This window comes from Oryctolagus cuniculus, chromosome 6 (genome assembly GCF_051225735.1).
Source record: "Oryctolagus cuniculus isolate XC-2025 breed Fujian yellow rabbit chromosome 6, ASM5122573v1, whole genome shotgun sequence".
Taxonomy (NCBI): Eukaryota; Metazoa; Chordata; class Mammalia; order Lagomorpha; family Leporidae; genus Oryctolagus; species Oryctolagus cuniculus.
Window position 1 is genome coordinate 54,330,337 of NC_142872.1, and position 21,594 is coordinate 54,351,930.

The 21,594-nt window shown below is 38.5% G+C and overlaps 1 long non-coding RNA gene across 8 annotated transcripts in view; it reads left to right on the plus strand.

The window, feature by feature from the left end:
* The window catches only part of LOC138850057 (uncharacterized), a 1,261,171-nt gene that overhangs the window by 509,001 nt on the left and 730,576 nt on the right, over window positions 1–21,594 (plus strand). For 7 of the 8 annotated variants that reach the window (XR_016235507.1, XR_016235499.1, XR_016235497.1 and 4 more), the window contains one exon: window positions 9,354–9,426. This is a non-coding gene — a long non-coding RNA (uncharacterized LOC138850057). Of the gene's footprint in view, window positions 1–9,353; window positions 9,427–9,576; window positions 9,763–21,594 lie in introns of those variants that run through there. The other variant, XR_016235503.1, reaches the window with a different exon arrangement.

The window sequence follows — 21,594 nt, forward strand, 5'->3', positions numbered from 1 at the left end:
GCTATTCCCTTTGCTCGAAAGACTCAACCTTGTGATATACTTAGTCCCTTGTGATACACTTAGTCACTTAGACTAAAAGAACTCTCTTTATAATGAAGCTTCAGAAGACCTCAATATGTGTTTTATATTTCTAACAAACTGGCCATTTTTTCCTTGTATTTATATGGTGGCTTCATTCAGAAAGCAGTAAGTAAGTGCAGCTGTTTTTGTAACCAATTTGCCACAGGCATACAGGGCTTATCATTTTTTTAAATTTTATTTTGCCATTCAATCCTTCTGGTGACACATTTGAGGAGAAGATGAGCTCATGAGAGATGACATTAATAATTATAAATGTGGCTCATGTTGCTATACAGATTTATATGTTTCTAACTCCACTCTCGATATTATATTCATCTGACCCTTACTGTTGTCCCATGAAGAATGTGAGAAAGCTGTTTATTCAACAAACATTAAACATATTTTAAGCATCTACTATGATGCTGAGTACTAGGAAGACAAACATAAAAATTAGCATCTATTTTATTTGCTTTAGGGAGATCATTGTTGACAAGGTAGCAGGAATGGGAGCATATGGAGATCCAGAAATGATTAAATAAAATGAAAGTTTCAGGACTATAGAAAAAATCTGGTGCCTGAATGAGAGCAGGAGTAGTTAATTCTGCCTGAGTGAGGTCAAGAAAGGGAAAGGATATTTTGGGCAGAAGCAACATTGGCGTTTGGCGTCTCCAAGCACATGGTTTAGATACACAAGCCTCAGAGACGCAGAAGCTGTTGTGGAAGATAGCACAGCTCTACCCATGTTTTTGTTGTTGTTGTTGTTGTTGTTGTGTGTGTGTGTGTGCATTTTGACTCCATTACTTTACTGATGACAAGGAAATCCATTCTTATGTGCTTCTCATCATTCCCAATTAGATTCTTAAAATCCTGTCTAATGGAATCCAACTGAATGAATCAGCCACTTTTTAAGGGGTAGGTTCTGATTGATCTGATATTTATTGTTCTGATGGGTTCTGATTGGCTACATTTGATTAAAAATCCCACTTCAAAAAAGGGATCAAGAATTTACATATCCCAATTACATGATTCCAAGCAGTGGTTCTCAAATGTTAGTGCTTATTAGGCAACCCCTGAGAGCTTATTAACTTCCCAGGTTGCTGGGCAGTACCTCCCCGAATGCATGAATCAGCAGATCAAGGTTGCGGCTGGTTCATTTGTGTTTAAAACAAGTTTCTAGGTTATGCTGATGCTGTTGATCCAAGAACCACCTTTCCTTGGAAAATTAGAAAGCTGACTTCCCATTAAAAAATCCAAGTTCTGTTACTTGCTTATGTTAACCAGACTGCAGGCCTGTTGACACCGCAGAGTTAAGTCATGACTCTCTATGCAGATTTGCAAAACCTGTGACAGTTTCTTGCCTTTAGCCCTTTTTTCTTCTTTTTGATGTTTTCTCTACTCTAGCTATTCAGTAGTTTCACAATACTTATCTGGTTAAACAAGATTGTTCACCTTCAACTTACAGATCTTTGCCATTTTGTTTTCTTCCAAAAAACTGATCCAAAGGCCTATTGGTTTTATAGCCATAAAAGTGCAGAACAGCTCCCGAATTCCTGAGGCAAGGGCTCTGGTTTGCCAATTGTGTGTCCTTGGACATGTTACTTATCATTCATGTGTCTTGTTTGCATCATATATAAAACATTGCAGTGATAGTATCTGATTATAAATCTTTGCCATAGGGCCATGTAGGGAGCAACTGGGAGCAACTCGGACTAGACTAAGTTACTGGAATTAAGACTTATTCTATGCATCTGCTCTCCCACAATATGGCACTGGGAGAGGAGGAAACAGCTTCTACACAGCTGCCTCCAGTTCAACCAATAAACTGTAGGACCTGCTCCTGATTGGAGGAGAGCAGCATACTCGGCATGTGGGTAGCAGAGTTGGGATTGGTGGAAGAGGACTATAAAGGAGGAGAGAGACAACATGCACCAGGAACATCTAAGAGAAACATCTATCTGAAGGAACACCTGTGCAGCCCCCGAGAGAGCCGGCCGGTGGTGTGCCGCTCCCCCGCGGAAGTGGGGAAAGTGGCAGGGGGAACCGCCCTTCCACGGAGGTGGAAGGGACTGTAGCCAACCCGGGAAGGACCAGCAGCAAACCCGGGGAGGGCCGAGCAGACAAAAGAACAGTGCAGGGTCCTGTGTCGTTCCTCCACGAAGACGGGGAGCGACATAATGGGGCCGTGACTCGGATAGGAAACCTAGGAGGGAAGAAACGGGAAGAAGTGGAAAATACTGGAGAGAGAGACTAGCAAAGAGCCTAGGGAAAAGCCGGACAGAAAAGGTGCCGGATGAAGCCATCGAAAGCCTAGGCATAGACTCAGATACGGACTGCAGGTTGAAAGTGAAAGTGAAACCTATAAGAAACTTAGACTTGGATTCGGACTGTGGGGAGAGGCCAGGAGAAATGAGGGAGGAATATTGTTGGAAGAAAACTTAGGGAAACATACCGGGTAGAGAAAAATGTTAGGGAGGATGAAGCCGCGAGTGCAGGCCGAGGCGGAGACGTAAGCCAGCTTGGAATTTTCAAGTCAGCCCGGGGAGCAAAAGGCGAAAATCTGGAACCAGAGGCAGAGACGTGGGCCACCAGGTTGGAATTCGCCAGGTTAGTCCGGGGAACTTGGACTGAATGCCGGTGGTGGCGGAAACGTGAGCTACGCTGTGTGACTCGTGGAGGCCGCCGCGTGCAGAGAGAGCACGGGGCGTGAATAGATAGGGAACGCGGGGCTGGCGCGAGGCCGTGGTGCGGGCGCGAAGGGAGTGAAGACCGCGGAGTGTGCGTGCGAAGCCAAGCCGTGCAGAGCCGGGAGCCCGCCACAGGGCGGGTGCCAGGAAGCCGCGCAGATGAGAGAAGTGCGGGCTGAAGCGGCTCAGAGCCAGGAAGCCGCCGAGAAGCAGCCGCGGGTGAGGCGCTGAGAAGCAGCCTCGGGGCGGGCGCCGGGAAGCCGCAGGGATAAGAGAAACAGAAGTTTAGAAGTAAAATGAGAGAAATAGGAATGCTGGCAGATAGAAGTAAAATGGGAGAGATAGGAATGCCCGGAGATAGAGAAATAGAGAAAAATAAAGCCTCCCCTCAACATGACAATGAGAGAGCTTGGATTCGGTCTGCCTGATTAGGGAGGTGGTGAGCACCTGCGGGCGGCTAGCAGCTTATGCGCCACAGGTCACCGAAGACAGGCACGAATTAACATCAATAAGTCTTCCCACAATACGGCAATGAGAAGGCTTGGATTCGGTTTGCCTGATTGGTAGGGCTTGTAAGCACCTGCAGGCAGTTCTAGCAGAGCAGAGCATGCGCTGCAGGGCACCGAACACAGGCACGCATCAGCGCCTAGAAACCTCCTCACAACATGGCGAAGAGAGGACCCGGATTCGGTTTGCCTGGTTGGTAGGGCTTGTAAGCACCTGTGGGCAACTCTAGCAAGCAGAGCAGAGTGTGTGCCGCGGGGCACCAAAGACAGGTGCGTATCAACGCCAAAAATAAAAAGAAAGGGGGATCTGTGGGGAGCAACTGGGAGCAACTCGGACTAGACTAAGTTACTGGAATTAAGACTTATTCTATGCATCTGCTCTCCCACAATATGGCGCTGGGAGAGGAGGAAACAGCTTCTACACAGCTGCCTCCAGTTCAACCAATAAACTGTAGGACCTGCTCCTGATTGGAGGAGAGCAGCGTACTCAGCGTGTGGGTAGCAGAGTTGGGATTGGTGGAAGAGGACTATAAAGGAGGAGAGAGACAACATGCACCAGGAACATCTAAGAGAAACATCTATCTGAAGGAACACCTGTGCAGCCCCCGAGAGAGCCGGCCGGTGGTGTGCCGCTCCCCCGCGGAAGTGGGGAAAGTGGCAGGGGGAACCGCCCTTCCACGGAGGTGGAAGGGATGGTAGCCAACCCGGGAAGAACCAGCAGCAAACCCGGGGAGGGCCGAGCAGACAAAAGAACAGCGCAGGGTCCTGTGTCGTTCCTCCACGAAGATGGGGAGCGACAGGGCCATTGTAAGGATTCATTGATATATTACAAGGTACCTTCAAAGCTTATGATACATGGAATTAAGATATTAGTTTCTTTTCCTTAAGAAGTTCTGAAATCCATGTATATGAGAGATCTTGAGAATGTTCATGGAAAGTGTGTGTTATGAAAAAGCAGCGTGAATTTTAAAACAATTGCAACAAAATACATTTATCTTTTATTTGCATTTATATACAACCTTCTTGAAATACTCTTGTATGTCGCATGCTTGGAATAGTTCTTTACACGTATGTAAGCTCTATATATATATGTGTGTGTGTATATATATATATATATATAACTCTTTGTTCTTAAAAATGTCCACTGACAGTGGTCATAAATGTACATATTTTAGAAAAGAAGGGGTCCTGGAATAGTGTCAGAATTTAATTAGTCCTTTTAACAGTTTGTAATCCTACATAGAGACTATAAAATGATCTAATCAAAGAAGAGAGATGGTTAGTGGACCCAGAATTTAAATTCCTTGTGCTCATGCAACTATATTACATAACTCTTTTCTTTCCAAAAAAAAGCACTAGTCCCCATAAAAAAGACAGTGGATTTCAGAATCATATAAATGTAGGTTGGAGTTCCATTTTTCCCATGTTGTAACCAAAGAACTACGAGCACATGACATATTCTTTTGTAGTATCTATTGACCTGTCTATGACATGAGATTAAAAAAATCCAGAAACCATTGCAGGTGTTTGTGAAGCCTAAATACAGAAATGTATATAAACTGCTTAGCACAGTGCCTGGGGAAATATTACATTGTTAGTAATTGTATTGTTCCTTTCCCATTCTGTTAAATGAGCCTATTGCTTCTGAGTAGAAGTCTTTGCCTGTTGAGCCAGCAGAATGACCAATGATACAAATTGTAGATTGTATATAGAATTTATGGCAACATGATAAGAAATTATTATCCTAGAAGAGGACTTTAAATTCCTTAATAAACACTTTATTTTCAGTAAACATCCCATTAAGTTATTTTGAGAGATAATGAGAATGGTTTTTAATTTCTATCATTTATGGGTTACTTTTCATGTGTATGACACTGTACTCAGTATGTGCCATAAGCTGTCCTGTTTATTTCCTATTATAGCCCTTGGGATTTGGTATTACTGTTTGGTTAGTTTTGCAAGAGAAAGAATTGTATGCCCACATATTAATGACTTCAAAGACCTCCTGTGACTTCCCTCCCATCTAATTTATTAGGATTTGTGCCATATAATTAGTGATAAAGGAAATGACATATTCTTTTCTGAAAATGAACTGAATCTTAGTTTTAACTGTGGCTTCACATGTTTCTTCATTGGAATGATAGGCAAAGGCTGAAAATGTGCATCCTGCAGGCTGTGATACAGGGGCATTGTCCCCATATGTCTCCTTTGATATTTGTATATATAAAGGGGTATGTTTCCTAATGGAAAATAGGCCTGTTCTTGTCTTTGGAATATGGTGTTTTTTTTTTTTGCCTCTGACTTTTCCTGAAATATTTTCTCTCAAAATGCCTTTATCTGCTTCCTCCATTTGCACAAATCTGATAGGGACTTAACAGTAGCTTATTTTTTTTTTCCTTCTTGAAGCCCTGTCCATGTTAAACTGCATTAATTGCTGATCTTTTGGTTGTAATTTGTTGAAGGCTTGTAAAGGAATTTGTGCTCATATTCTGCATCCATGAACACTTGTATGTGTAAGAAAATTTCAGTTTGTATATATATATATATATATATATATATCTTCACCTATACATATGTGCATGAAATTATTTGACTTAAGTTTTTCTGTATTTGGTTCATTTCTTTAAAGTCTGCCACAAATTAAAATGTTAAAAATTACAACTACCTGTGGCAGATGTTGAGGGGATGTATTTCTGCCAAGTGCTGTGAATGTCAAAGTGAAGAAATTCAGTGAAGCATGAGTGATCAATGTGAATAACTATGACTCTGGTAAGGTGGCCAAATGCCTCATCAAATCAGTGGTGCACATGAATGTGTGAATCACATTCTGATGGTCCCCATGTACTATCCAGCAGAGCCACAGCCAAGGTAGTTGCATTGGCAGATCTGGAGGTAAAGGAAGACCCATCTAAGTTTGATGCTAGTCCACCCCAGTAATGAGATAGGAGAGATATAGATAAAGTTGGAGGTCCCTGGTCATCTCTCAACCTTCCCCACTGTGCTGAAGAGGACCATGTAGAGTGGACTGGCTTTATAGACTGCCAGTGAAATACCACTACTTTCATGAAAAAACTAATGAAAGAAATTGAACAAGACATGACAAAATGAAAAGACCTTCATGTTCATGGATGGGACAAAGTAATCTGGAACAGAAAAAACAAAGCTGGAAGCCATCACAGTCCTGTATTTCAAGACATACTACAGAGCTGTTATAACCAAAACAGCATGATACTGACAAACTAATAGAACAGAATAGAAATCCTAGAACTGAATCCACATGCATGCAGCCACCTTTCACAGAAGCACCAAAAATAAATTGCTGGAGGCAGTAAAGACTTTAATAATTGTTCCTGACAAAACTGGATATCCACATGCAGAATACTGAAACAAGGCTGTCCCCTTTGCTGCATGCCACACAAGCACATATTTCTCAAATGGTACAAATTCAACTTAAAATAAAGATCTAAATGTCAGACCAGAAACTACCAAAATAGTAATAAAAAACCTAAGGGAAACACATGAAGACATTGCTGTTAGCAATGATTTTTTGGATAAGCTCAGGCAACAAAACCAAAACTAGATGTGGATTATCTCAAACTAAGAAACATGGGCACCCTGAATAAAACAATCAACAGAGTAAGGAGGCAACATACAGAATGGGGGGAAATATTTGCTATTTCTTCACCCAGTAAAGGATTAATAGTCAGACTATGAAAGGAACTAAAAAAAATTTAACAGCAGAAAATAATGCAGTTAATTAGAGGGTAAAAAATCTGCATAGACATTTCTGAGAAGAAATACAAATGACCAACAAATATATGAAAAATGCTCATTGTCACTAGCCAACAGAGAAATGCAAATGTAAATCTTAATGAGGCAGCATTTCACTCAAGTTAGAATGGCTCTTATCAAAAAGACAAAAAACTAAGAAATGCTGGCAGCAATGTAGAGAAAAGGGAACCCTGGTATACTGTTGGTTGGAATGCAAATTAGTACAGCCATTATGGAGAACATCAGGGAAGTTCCCCAGAAACTTAAAAGGGATCTAAAATATTGTCCAGCTATCCTTTTCTGGGTTTATATCTGAAGGAAACGAAAAAAGGATATGAAAGATGTACCTGAACTCCCATGTTCAGTGCAGCAGTATTCACAATAGCCATGATATGTAATCATACTAGGTGTCCATGGATGAATGGATTAAAATACAATATATCTATACACACATATGTATTTATGCACACATGCATGTACACTCAGTGGAACATTATTCAGTCACTTAAAAAGAATGAAATCATGACATCTGCAGCAAAATGAATGGGACTGATGATGATGATGTTAAGAAAAATAAGCCAATGCAAAAGGAGAAATACTACATATTCTCCTATGTGAATGTTTAAGGAAAAATGGTTGATGTAAACTTCAGATAGTGATGATTAGAGATTGGAAAGGGGAGGATTAGAGAGTTGGATCCTGGACACCAAATACGTTCAGGTGAAGTCATGTGTTTTGCAGCACCGTGGGGTGCTTATAGTACATCATAATGTACTCTCTGTGAAGAAGTGGAAGAGAAGATCTGGTATGATACAAAGAGAGAAAAGATAAAGAAATGGAAGGACACTGGGCTGGTATGATCTGTTTACTCTGTATATTTGTATGGAAATATTGTACCCAAAGAAAATGTACAACTATTACATATTAATCAAAATTTTGAAGAATGACTCTTTTCATCTATGCATTTACAATAGTCTTATGTTTAATGTTTTAGTCCCTTTATTAGACATTATAAAATAATGACTATCTAGCAAGCCACAGCTAGTTTCCTGTCTACTTATTTATTATAGGATCTTAAGCACATTATTCTATTTGTGGCTGTGTGTGTGTGTGTGTGTGTGTGTAAAAGACTTATAGGTTGTTAGGAATGTTAAATAAAAGAATGCTAATAAGTTATGAAATATAGTGCCTGGAACATAATAGGCACTGTAAAGCATTTATCCTTAATATTGTTCACATTACCATTATTTATTTATTCATTCAACATATGTTAACTTTGTATCCAGAAGTATGCTAGCACTCACTTAACTTTGAAGCTCCTCTAGGAGCTTAAAATGTATTTAAGAATTTTTTGCTAGATAACAGTATTTCCACAACTGACAGCAGAATATGATGGATAAGCGTGGAGCAAATTAGAACAGTCAAGACTTTAGTCTTAAAAATGAGGTACTGATACAAAAAATTGCAGAGAACAAGATTTCCTATATCTCGATGGAGATTTTATAATGAGCTATCCAAACTTGTAACCTGCAACCTCAGGAATTTTCTTTTATCTTTTAGATTCTATAGTAAAACAGCAAAAACCAAAATAGCCCTGTCACGTCCAGCCACTGTCAATTAATTCCTGGAACTGGATTAGCTGTGAGAAAACCAATTCAAATAATGCGAGACTCACCAGCTGTCAGGCAGGGTTAGTCTCCTTGGAGGGACCACATACATATCCTGTTTCCAAGGAAAACAGCCTATAACATCATCTTTTTTCAGGGCACGAGTAAATTTCTGCTTCATCTATACAAAACCTTCAGACCTCCAAAAGACCAGAGGGTATAGATTAAAATTCATGCCTAGCAGAAACAGGTTGTGTGTGCCTTATCACACACTCATGCATTGTATTCAAAAAAGGATCCCAAGGACTTAGCTATTGTTTTAGCTCTGCATTTGAACTCCCTTCATGCACAAGTATTTTGGAACTAGTGTTTTATAAAGGACAGGAGTGCTTACATTTGAAGTACTCAGCATTATCAGAAATCCTTATATTTATATACCTTTTATGGGAGCCACAAAATGTGTCCACTGCATTCCTTTTTAGTTTCAACCTTTGTTGGCAGGTTGGGAATAGCACTGAATTCTACTGGACAATAGGATGGAGTTGGTTTTGTACAAACAAGTTGGTGTGTGTGTCTATATATTTTCTCAAGACCAGAAAAGTAGAGGAGACAAAAGAAAATCTTAAAGCAAATCTGTAGGTTACTATGCCCACCTGGATCCTGGGTCTTTAATGATTGTGTTCCATGGGTTATTTGACTTGAAACACCTGTTGTTTTCTCTGCAGAGCCATTGGGAGGAGAGGGTGTATAGCAGCAGCAGCTTACGGATTGGAACACGTGTCTGGTGCATGAACTTTGGTAAGTCATAGTAAAGCAAGAGTGTAAATACTAGAGTATGCATTCTCTGTCAATTCCGTGCTACTTTTGGAGAAATTTTGGCATTGGCTTCTTTGCATTTGGCACTATAGACTATTTTAATAATGTTTACACTCTTCTTCTGCTCCCTAGCTCAACAAGCTGTTAGAAGAAGCCACATTTAAACAAGCGTCCCTACATCTTTCGCTGCTCCATGGAGGGTAGCAGGCTGTTCCCCAGAATAATCTGTAAAGGATCTTCTCCAAATAAACTACTTTAATGCTAAGCAAAATGCCACATATGTAAAATAGGTAATGCCGGATTATGTAAAATGCTTTTTAAAAGATGAGGGAAAAGAACTTAAAATCAAATAAATCTGTCAGCATGGGGAGCTCCAGAAATAGTTGTAAAGGTGGTTTGAATTGCTTAATATTGCAATTACTATTTACTTTTTCAAATTAGCCTCCATTATCATGTAAAAGAATCTTAGAATAATTTATTTGACTCTCCAGGGGCTGTTGGTCATATCATGAGTAGAGGTTTAAAGATCCTTCTAAGAGTCTTCTAAGACCTAATTTAATCTTTATATCAAATACTTTTATTTATTTTTTTCCCATTTGCAAACACCTTCCCTCCCCCTATAATCTAAAATTTTCAAGCCAGTCTTTTTCTTCTTTTTCTACATTAATGTTACTGCATTGACATGGGGTTGGGAAATTAGCCTTGAGTTATGTGTAGTAAGAGAAACAACAAATCAGATATGCTTTGTTCTTAGTAAATGTACTTGATCTCGCAGATATGTCATATTGAATCAGGGAATAATAGAGACATGTTCTTAATTGGACTCATATAATGAATACTAGACTAGGCCTTAAAGAGTGGCTAGTTGATATTATTTTTGGTTGGTGTGGTTTGTTTGAGAGAAGGAAATTTCAGAGTTCTGCAGCAGCTACCTGAGGCTCTTAGGAAGACATATGGAAGTATTCACACAAGAAATCAGTGCTTGATATAGTTAATTCCATTTAACCATCTCCCACTTGCTGGCTGATCAACAAAAATCAACTGGAATAATTTTCAAAAATATATAAACAAACATTGTCCCTTAGAAGATCTATAGTCATAGTTATGAAGTAAAATTTAAGAATTTTTCCTGAAAAATTCTGGTGGAAATTCTTAAAGTACAAAAATTGTAGAAAACTCCACACTATCACTTTGTCTTCAAAGATCAAAGACCACTACCTAATTTATAAACCTATAGAAAATTCTAGACTGTGTCATTATGGCCTTATTTTTAAATTATCTATATATGAGATTTTGGAGAAGCTTTACATTTAGACTTGTGTGGTGAATCCATTTATAAGTCAATTTTCCTGGATTCTGGTTTTATATTTAAGGTATTTATATATCTGTCATGTGTAATATTGGTATTTCTTAGAGTCTATCTAGAGCTTTGACCATTCAATCAACATTCTATTTAGTCAGATATTGAATCCAGCGATTCACTGAAACAATCCCAACTGAGATGTGCTGCAGGAGTTAATGTCAGGCAGAAGCAGTTAAAATACTTGGCAACTGCCTGAACTGCAATGCTTGCCATCTATGAGTTTCCTAGAGATGAGACAAATTGTACTTTGGCAAGATATTACCTCTCTGGGTTTTTATTTTTATTTTTTTAAAATCACTCCTTTACCGAAAACCAAAACCAAAACCAGAACCAAAAAAAAAAAAAAAAAAAACCACACACACACACAACCACCTCAGGATATAATGTGCTGGTGGCTGTCCATGGTGCTGATCAAAGTCTGCCTGAGAAGGGTACCTTTTATTGAGGCAGTTTATGAAAATCTTTTAACAGATTCTTAGAACCTCTATAGTTCTGGCACTGCCAAGTATATTTGAGTACTAGATTTTACGTTCAGAGGGTTCTTTCCCAAGTCTCGTGGACTAAGGAAATCTGCAACATACATGTGGTTGGCTTGCAAGTAATTATCCAAGAAAAATAATGACAAGTGGACAGAAGTTGAAAGACTTTAAAAAAAAATAGACAGTGCCTAAAGCATGGCTTATTTTAGCAATTTCAGAGGCTGTTTACTGCACTTTTCCTGTGAATTGTGCTTTTATACCATTCCATTCTACAATTAAAACAGAAAATGTGGAAAAGGCCATTGTTTGTGTTTTCTATAATGCCATCAGTGTGCATTGCATTGAACAATAGTCAGGGCATGGCAAACAATGGCTGTGCCCTGTGCAACTCACAATCAAACAGCATGATACAAAGCAGAACAATATAACTCAGAACAAGCATGTGGTGATTAACAACCTAAGTAGCATTCTTTGTGCAGTAGAGCTTTTTATTTTAATATACATCAGTGGGTGGGAGGAGGGTGGTCCTACATTAATTGAGAAGTAGTTTCATCCATAGGGACTTGGAAAGGAGGCACGAATCAGTCTTTGGTGAAGAGACCAAGCAGGAAAGAGGATTACAGGGATAGTATGATCAGCAATTAAAGATTGCAGTACAGGCTTTCCTTCCAAGTACTGAAGGGAGAACTGGGAGCTCTTGAAAACAACTAGAATAGCCACATTATGAAAGAAAATGAAACCAATGTGTTAAATAAAGAAGAATCCCCTTTTTGGCCGGCACCACAGCTCAATAGGCTAATCCTCCACCTGCGGCGCCGGCATACCGGATTCTAGTCCCGGTCGGTCGAGTGCCAGATTCTGTCCCGGTTGCCCCTCTTCCAGGCCAGCTCTCTGCTATGGCCCAGGAGTGCAGTGGAGGATGGCCCAAGTGCTTGGGCCCTGCACATGCATGGGAAACCAGGAGAAGCACCTGGCTCCTGGCTTCGGATCAGCGCGGTGCGCCGGCCACAGTGCGCCAGCCGTGGCAGCCATTGGAGGGTTGAACCAACAGCAAAAGGAAGACCTTTCTCTCTGTCTCTCTCTCTCACTGTCCACTCTGCCTGTCAAAAAAAATCCCCTTTTGTATTTTTCCAAATTTTTTTATTATTTATTTTGTAATTCAGGGTTTCAGAGGGAGAGAAAAGGAGAGGGGGAGGGGGAGGGGGAGGGAGATCTTCCATCTACTTGTTCACCTCCCAGAAGGCCACACTGGCCAGGTCTGGGCCTGGCCAAACCAGGAGCCATAAGTTCATCTGCATCTCCCATGTAGGTGGCAGGGACCCAAACACTTTGGCATCTTCCACTGCCTTTCCCAGGCTTGTTAGCAGGGATCTGCATCAGAAATGGAGCAGCTGGGCATGAACCAACTCCCATATGGGATGCCAGCATCACAAGAGGCAGCTTTACCCGCTTTGCTACAATGCTCTGCCACTCAACCCTTTTTTCTTATATTTCAGACAGAAAGTTTAGTTTAAAAATATCCATGTAGGGGCCGGCGCCGCAGCTCACTAGGCTAATCCTCTGCCTTGCGGCCCTGGCACACTGGGTTCTAGTCCCGGTCGGGGTGCCAGATTCTGTCCCGGTTGCCCCTCTTCCAGGCCAGCTCTCTGCTGTGGCCAGGGAGTGCAGTGGAGGATGGCCCAAGTGCTTGGGCCCTTCACCCCATGGGAGACCAGGATAAGTACCTGGCTCCTGCCGTCGGATCAGCATGGTGCACCAGCCGCGGTGGCCATTGGAGGGTGAACCAACGGCAAAGGAAGACCTTTCTCTCTCTCTCTCTCTCTCACTGTCCACTCTGCCTGTCACAAATTAAAAAAAAAAAATCCATGTAGGGTGAATGAGAACAGTGGTGCTTGATATTTTCTTTTTTTTTTTTTTAACTTTTATTTAATGAATATAAATTTCCAAAGTACAGAATATTGATTACAATGGCTTCCCCCCAATAACGTCCCTCCCACCCGCAACCCTCCCCTTATCCACTCCCTTTCCCCTTCCATTCATATCAAGATTCATTTTCTTTATATACATACATTTTGACACACACATTTGATAAGTGAGTTTTAGGTTAGTTGTGGAAGAAGAGGAAGTACAAAATAATTAGAATTTTGTTTTGAGGAGATAAATTCAGAGTAGTATGTTTGTGTAGATTCAAAAGTGTTTTGGACTATAAGACCAATATTGTTGTTTTGTGTGTGTATATGCATACAACATTTCAATAATGTAGAGTAGCTTCATTAAGTAAGAAGTATTCATTTTCACTCCATTAGTATCACCGATATTGATTCAGTGCCTCCTTAGCAAGGCACTGTTCCCATCAGCACTTACATTGTCCCATTTATTCCTCACAGCAGCCCTGTGCAGTAGGTACCATTACTGTTATAAATTCCATTGCAAAAAGAAGTAATTTAAGACACACAAAGACTAAGTCACTTCTAAGCCTTGGCAGTTGACTTAAAAGCCAATATTGTAACCACTATGTTGTAAATTCCTTTGAAATTTCTAGATTCCCATTCTCGAGGAAAATCTTGCTGGAGTCCTCATGTATTTTTAGGAATTTCAGGGAACACTAATTTTGTTTTGTGCTTGTATAATCCTGTATATTATTCTCCCTGAAGGATTTAGATTCTGCTCAAATCCACTGTATAAATTGGTGAACTAGGATGAATAAGGTGATATTGCTTGTGTCAAATGCAATAGATGCAGTATCTAAATGCCTAGATGAAATAACAGACAGACAGACAGGTAAGAACGCCATGTAAGTCTTCTGAGGCCCCCAAAGAATAATGCAAAACAGAAAAATAAAACATGTAATAGATCAACGTTTGGGGTCCCTGAAAAATAATAAATTTAAATATTGGTAAGCAGAACATGTGATAAATTAATTCTTGAGCCTCTGACAATTTGAGGCCTTGAAAAATATTTTTACGATTTGAATCCCTAACATATAAATCTTAACATTTAAAAATATTAAAAAATAAGGCCTTTTGCTCTATAGGTTTCACTGCAGAAGACTCTACCATGGCTTAAACAGGCTGGGTTCAACAGTATCACATCTGAATAGAAAACAGCTAAATGTGGGAGTTTTGCAATTAAAAGCATGTCGTTTTTAATTAACTTTCTTATGGTTTACTTCAGTTGCAACAATATAAAAGGTGTTTTTTGATGTACAGGAATTGCCACCTTTATTTTCTATTTTTTTTTTTGCATGTGTGCTTTCTCTTTATCTCAGCTTTCCTAAACTTAAATGTAAATCATTTTAGGTAATATTTTGTTTGAAATACACTATTCAGTAGAGCACATTTGCTCCAGATATGAGGAGTCTTCAAAAAAATTGAGGGGAAACACATATTATGGGAAAATTACACACATATAATTTAAACATCTTTTCCCAAAATGGAGTTATCTCTTTTTTACAAAAATTACTTTTATTTTATTTTGAAGACATAGAGACAATCAGAGAGAGACAGAGATGGACAAAGAAGTATCTTTCATCTGATAGTTTGCTCTCCAAATGCCCACAATGTGACCCAACTAAAGAGCCCAGAATCCCATCTGAGCTTCCTGTATGGATGGCAGTGTTCCTAGTCCTTACGCTGTCACTTTCTGTTTCCCTGAATATGTGTTAGCAGGAAGCTGGATCATTAGGAAATAGTCAGGACTCAAAGCAGGCACTTTGATACAGGATTCAGGCATCATAAGCAGACTTTTAAGTGTGGCTCCACGTGCTCACTGCAGTTTTGTGTTTTTTGATGTGTTTTATTTTTTGAGAGGCAAAACAGTGAGGGAGTGTTCCCACCCACTGGTTCACCCTCCAAACACATGAAGTGGCTGGGTTTGGGCCAAACCAAAACCAGGAGATGGGAATGCAATCTAGGTCTCCTACATGGTGGGAGAAACCCACTGGAGTCATCACTGTTGCCTCTCAGGGTCTGCTGTAGCAGGAAGTTGAAATCTGCAGCTGGAGCTGGGAGTTCAACCTAGGTACTCTGATGTGGTACATGGGCATCTTAACTACTGTCTTAACTGCTATGCCAAGTGCCTACCTTTGAACTTGTGTATTTTAATTCTTTTTTTTTTTTTTTTTTGCAAACTTGTTGAAGTGTTTTCCTAGAAGGGTTTGAAAGCTAACTGCCATATGAAACCTCTATGATCAGAAAATTATAATGATCTTAAAGGAACTGAGACCACTAGTTTAAAAATGAGAAGTTAATAAGTAAGAAATAATTAAGAAAGTAATGAGAAAGTAATCAGGTAGCTCCTTCTCCTTTAGCATTTGTTTGCATGACAACTGTGTTGCTTGAATTTGAATAACACCTTTCTTTAATTCTTCTCAACACCTAACAACTGATGCACCAAATAAAAAAATAGCAGGAGAAGCATAGAGAATTGCATTAAATGATCCAGGAATATTTATAAGAGAATTTTTAAACCCCTAAGATGATTTTTAGCAAATATGTATTTGACTTTTGACTGCAGTAATGTAGGCTGGAGTTTTCATAGGCAACAAAGAAAAACAAATTATTAAACCAACAAAAATTATGAATAAAAAAAAAGAAATTAAGGGCCTAAGCCTTTTTTGCTTCAACTGGTAGGGATTCAACTGTGAAAAGATTAGGGGCGGTTTTAATTCATTCAGAAGCACTGCTATCTATTTTTAGGTCTGTTTGGATCAAACTCTTTTTTCATCCTCCTACTTATTAATACTTCTTGTTAGGCTCAAAATTTTGTCAGACCTTTATGAAGAGAAACAATAGCAGCAAAACCACCATGTTTCACTTAGAAAACCATGGAGTTTTACTGTTTCCAGGCTAGGATTCTCAGAAGTCTCATCTATATTTCCCACTACTCAAGACATGACTTTAGTCTATGAAATAAAAACTGTGATCCATGCACTGATGTATCAATTCCCAATATAATTAATAGGTGCGTTCTATTATATGAACATACTGCAATTTATTGATCCATTCTCCTGTTTATGCACATTTTGATTGTTTGCACTGTAGAACCATTTTGAGCAAAGCTGCTATGAATTTTCTTGCAAAAGTGTCCTTGTATGTTTTTACTTCTGTTGGAGTAATTCCTAAGAATAGAATTGTTGAGTCCTAGAGTCTCTGTGTTTTTAACATCATGAGAAATTCCCTAGCCATTTTTCTGAGTGAACGTACCATCTTTTCAATTTCCATTAGCGATTTATGTAAGTTCTGATTACCCTCTGTTCCTGCCAACATTTGGGAATTTCAGTCTGTTCAATTTGATCATTGTAGTTGGTAAGTAACATTATATCAGTATGGTTTTCATTGGCCTGTCTATAATGACTTAAGATGCTGAATACTTTCTCTTGATTTTATTCTTTTCTTTGTTCAAGTATCTTACCCATGTTTATTATGCTAAATATTATTCTTATTTGTAGTAAACCCTAACCTCTTACCATACACAGAAAGTAATTCAAACTAGAGTGTGAAGTGAGGCACAAAAGATACCAGACTCTGAAACTCTCGGAAGGAAACAAACAAAAAAATCTTCACAACATTGCAGTCTTCAGAAATTTCTTCCATGGGACCAAGACAGCATTACCCCATAATAATATATTAGATTTCATAAAAATTAAAATATATAGCACAGGATTGGAGAAAATATTCATGATACTGTCCTTGTAATTAGTATTTTAGTAGTTACATGTATATAACAACTACCTGTGGACCTTTTGTTTATTCCTTTTGTGGTTTGGCTTTTCACACCATGCAGTCCTATATGGCCAACCAGTCCTTAGAAACTGCTTCTTTCTTACCTCTTGCTGGTTCTTTTATTTGCACATTTTTAATTATAATTTATCCATTTAACATTTTTGTTTGCCTCTCTTTGAATTGTTTTCTGATGTGTCATTGAAGATCATTTTTCTAGCTACCTCCTCCATTCAATCTTTGATCTTCCCAGGGTAATCCCTGGCAGAGTGATCTGCCATTCAGCAACATCACTATCATTTGTGAGCCCTGCAGAACTGCGGAAACTTCATACAAGATCCAAGGACTCAAATCTGCCTTTTAAAAAAACCCCGTGCTTCTTCTGTATACACGTTAAAGCTTGAGAATATGCAGTACTGTAATTTACATCTGTGGTTTCAAATCTCTCTTTTTGTGTTTCTACATACTTAGTCCATGATCTTCTCTTGTGGTCCAGACTTATATCTCTGTGTACTGAGCATCTCCATGTTACTGATAATTAAGACAGTGTGTAAAACATGTTTTGTTCAAAAAATATACTTTCTTTCCTTCTATTTTCATATCCCAGTAGATGAGAGACAAAGCAAAGTAATTTTTCTCTTATAAAACAGATATATAAGATATTTCAAATAAAATACCTTTTGTAAAATAAGACAATATTACAAATCTCAGTTCTTAATTATGTAGGTCTTAGAAAGCACAGGCTGAGTTAGTATAGAGAAAGGAAAGAATGAACTGAAGATTTAACATGAATAACCCCCAAAAAGTGTGATTCATGTTTATTCTTAAATTTCAAAATTCAAAAATCTTTTTTGCATCCAGCACAGTTCAGCAATTCACTCATAGGAAGAGAAACATAAAATAGTATGGTTTTTGCATATATTTGTTATATGATATCAGAATAATACAAGGTTTTTGTATCCATCAATAAAAATACGATAAGCAGTGTTTCTTCCAGTTATTACTAGTCTCCCAAAACCACTGGAAGGAGGAAATTCCAAAGCTTGCTTTTTATAGTATAAAGACTAAAAAGTTGTGTGAAATATGTATTATTATATGTAGTAAAAAGACTAAAAATGATGGTACAGGTACTAAGGCTGAATTATGCACATCCTTTAGATACTGCATCCAATGACAGTGGCATGTTTAATGCAAATATTTCATTCTCATTCCAGATGTTAGAACATCTTCACTGTCATGTCACACAAAAGGCTTTTTCCATCATTTCTCTTGGGTGATGATCCACATGCGTGCATCTCACTTTGAGGAAGGAATTTTAGGTGAATTTTTATGTGTGGTTCAGCTCACTTTTCTGGAAAAAATAAAAAAAAAAACCAGGCTTATCATACTTAAGCTTGATCTTCTGGTCAGTTCATAGGCTAAGGTAATCTTGACAGAAAGGAGACAGTGGTCTTCCCATGGTGATATGATATGATATGATATGATATGATATGATATGATATGATATGATTATGATAATGATGTCATTTCTTTGTGCCTCAAGTTGTATTCATTGTGTTATTAGATCCATGTAAGTACTATATGATGATTAGAGAGTTAGAATGGATTTCATAAGATCTCCTTCCTAGGAAAGTTCTACTTGCTATGGTCTAGTTTCATTGTCAGGATTATTAACCACTTTAACATAGGAATAGGGAAAGGTCTTCATTTTGTTGTTGTTGTTGTTGTTGTTAAAAGCTCCTATTTGGGGAAATAGCAAGAAAAACAAGAGGTGAGTCTGTCTCCTCAGCATCTTTGGAGGGTCTGTGAAATCAGAACAAGAGAATCCAAGAGTTAATAGTAATGATGGCAACACTTTCTGTGCTGTGGAGGACAGGAAAATGCATTACTTCAGGACATCAGGGTGCATTTGGAAAGTGAGGGCTTCAAGTATCCTACAAAGAAATCTTATTTCAGAGCAGTGTGCGGATCCTCCCTCAGGCCCTAGGGTTAGACCAAAGAATCTCTCTCTCTGCCTCGAAGTTAGTATGGACCCCCGACTTGGCACTTGTACGATGAGACACATGAGTGTTTCCAGCTGAGAAAGCACATTTTTCACACGTAGCTGGAGTCCTAACCCTGAGCAGACACAGCATCCTCCCAGCATATGACTTTCTGAGTGGAATCAGTGCTGCTGACAGGATCCACGTTTTCAATCTATATTCATCCACACAGCATCATATCTTCTTGGGGAGGGCGTTGTCATACCGTTGAAGCTAATGTTCTGGCAGGCTTTTATCTTGCTAGTCTATCATTACAATCCCAACTGAACCAGAAGGCCTCAGGGGTTTTCTGTTGCTCTCAGTCAATCAGAATGGCAGTCACTGACTTTTCCTAACACGCTGATCCCACAGAGGCAATCATACTCAGCATCCTCTCCTCCACAGACATAGGAACTCTGGAATAATTAACTGGAAACTATGGAAAAGCATTGACTTTTCAGTGTTTGACCAGGCTAGGAGTTTCCATGACTGTTCCTACATCTGGTCTTCTCTCTAGTGGCTATCCAATACAATGATACTTCGCAGAGATCGTGGAAAAACAGTGGAATTGAAAGACGAGTTTGTTCTCAATGTAAAAAAAAATTAAAATCCAGGCCTTGTTGTTTATTTTTTTCATTAGGACTTATTTGAAGACCCTTCTTAAACTGCTGCTAAGATTTAAAGTTGAAGAAAAGTGTTGGCAGCTTTCAAACTATAAACTCTTATCTTCTCAAAGAGTCCCTATTAAATTTTGAGGGGGAAAATGTGATACCAGAAGATACAGATCTGCTTAGATAGATGATGCACTTTCTTATTTGTTCATTTTCCCCTTAACTGAGGCCTCCCCTCTTATACAATGTTCCAATTTTTTTTATGGATATTATTATTCTGAGTATTTTTAATAGGCCCTACCCATTTAAGTACAATGTGTTGAACATAATTTTCCTTTATTCTACAATGCTCAGAAAAGTCATGACTTGTTTCTGTGTTATATTGTGATGGGCTGGATACTATATATCTTAGTGAATCAGTCACTCACTCCGTTATTCACTGTCTGTTTATGTACTGAGTTCTATGTGCCAAACACTTCTCAATAACCCTACTGGAGCACAGTATATCATGTCCTTATCTCCTGGGCTTAAAATAGCCTGACTGTTGGTACAGAAAGAATAAACATGAATACTTACAAAAAACATGATTCCAATCATATAATAGCCAAGAATACAAAGAACAGGTTTCCATCAATGGAAGGGCAGAGTTTCGTAATTGAGAATAAAGGTTAGAGGAAGATATTGAACAGTGAATTTTTTGAATGAAATTTTAGAAGTTATGAGTAGGCTGGGAAAAAGGCGGAGCCCATGGAAAGATCTTGAGGTGGGAGGGACACTGGGACACTAGAAGAGCAGATGGACAGCCACTGGTGATGAATTGTAAACCCATCAAATCAAATTTCATTACGATATTAATGCTTTCTAGGAGTTTCAGGAGGAAAACTGCTAACAACTTCCTTTTGAATGATTTAAGTGTATTAGGAAAATAAGACCAAAGGTAAGGAAAATTGATACAAAAAGAATATTTTGCTTTTAAGAATTAATGGGCATTTAGGTTAAAGGGAGATGCAGTTCAAAAATTACCTTTGGGTTTGTTCACCCCATTTCCTTCATGTTATATGCAGACTCCTTATGGACATTAAAATTAATCTGACATGGGATAAAAAAACCAAATGACTTATGTTACTTCAAGCCACAAAATCATTGACTTCCAGATTCTTCCATTACTAGACAACAAGAGGTTTTATTAAGGGAACTGTTAAATAAATGAAATATTGTTTCATTACTGTTGCATGTTGCTGATGTAGGAACAGGTTATACATAAAGCAAATTGAATTATAATAAACTAGTATAAAGGTTAGTGCCATGAACAGTGAGCAAATCTTAAAATAGTGGAGTTGTCTATTTTATATTATTAATAAGATAGAAAATAACATGATGCTCACCAATGAGCCTCTATGATTTATTTTATTACACCATAGAAAGACGTTTCACTTGAGAGAAAAAGGATCAAATTAAAATAGCCTTAAATTAGGTTGATCATTCACTTGTATGATTGATAAATTAGCATGTAGAAAATATTTCACTTCCCAGGAATTGATTTTCTTTTGATCAAAAAAAATAGATGCATGGATTACTGCTTAAATTCATCCTAACCATTGAAATTCATTAGCCAATTAATTACTCTCAGTATGTGTTATTCATAATATACTCATAAAATTTATGATTAAAACTCAGAGCAACAGATTTTCATACTAGAATATATGTGTACTCAAGACAAAACTAATTCTAGTGCCTGCTAATACCAGCATTATTAGAAAACCTTTTCCTTGTTTTACTTTTTGAATGTAATTAGACATTTGCTTAAAAATCCCCACTGACATGAAATGTTAATATTGGTGCAGTTAATGAAATGCTAATATTTATGAATTAATTGGCAAAAAATTTGATGAAAGGAAGATAACTGAGATCATTTATGCAGAATCTACCAGAGGACATGCTTTGTCCTTGGTGACT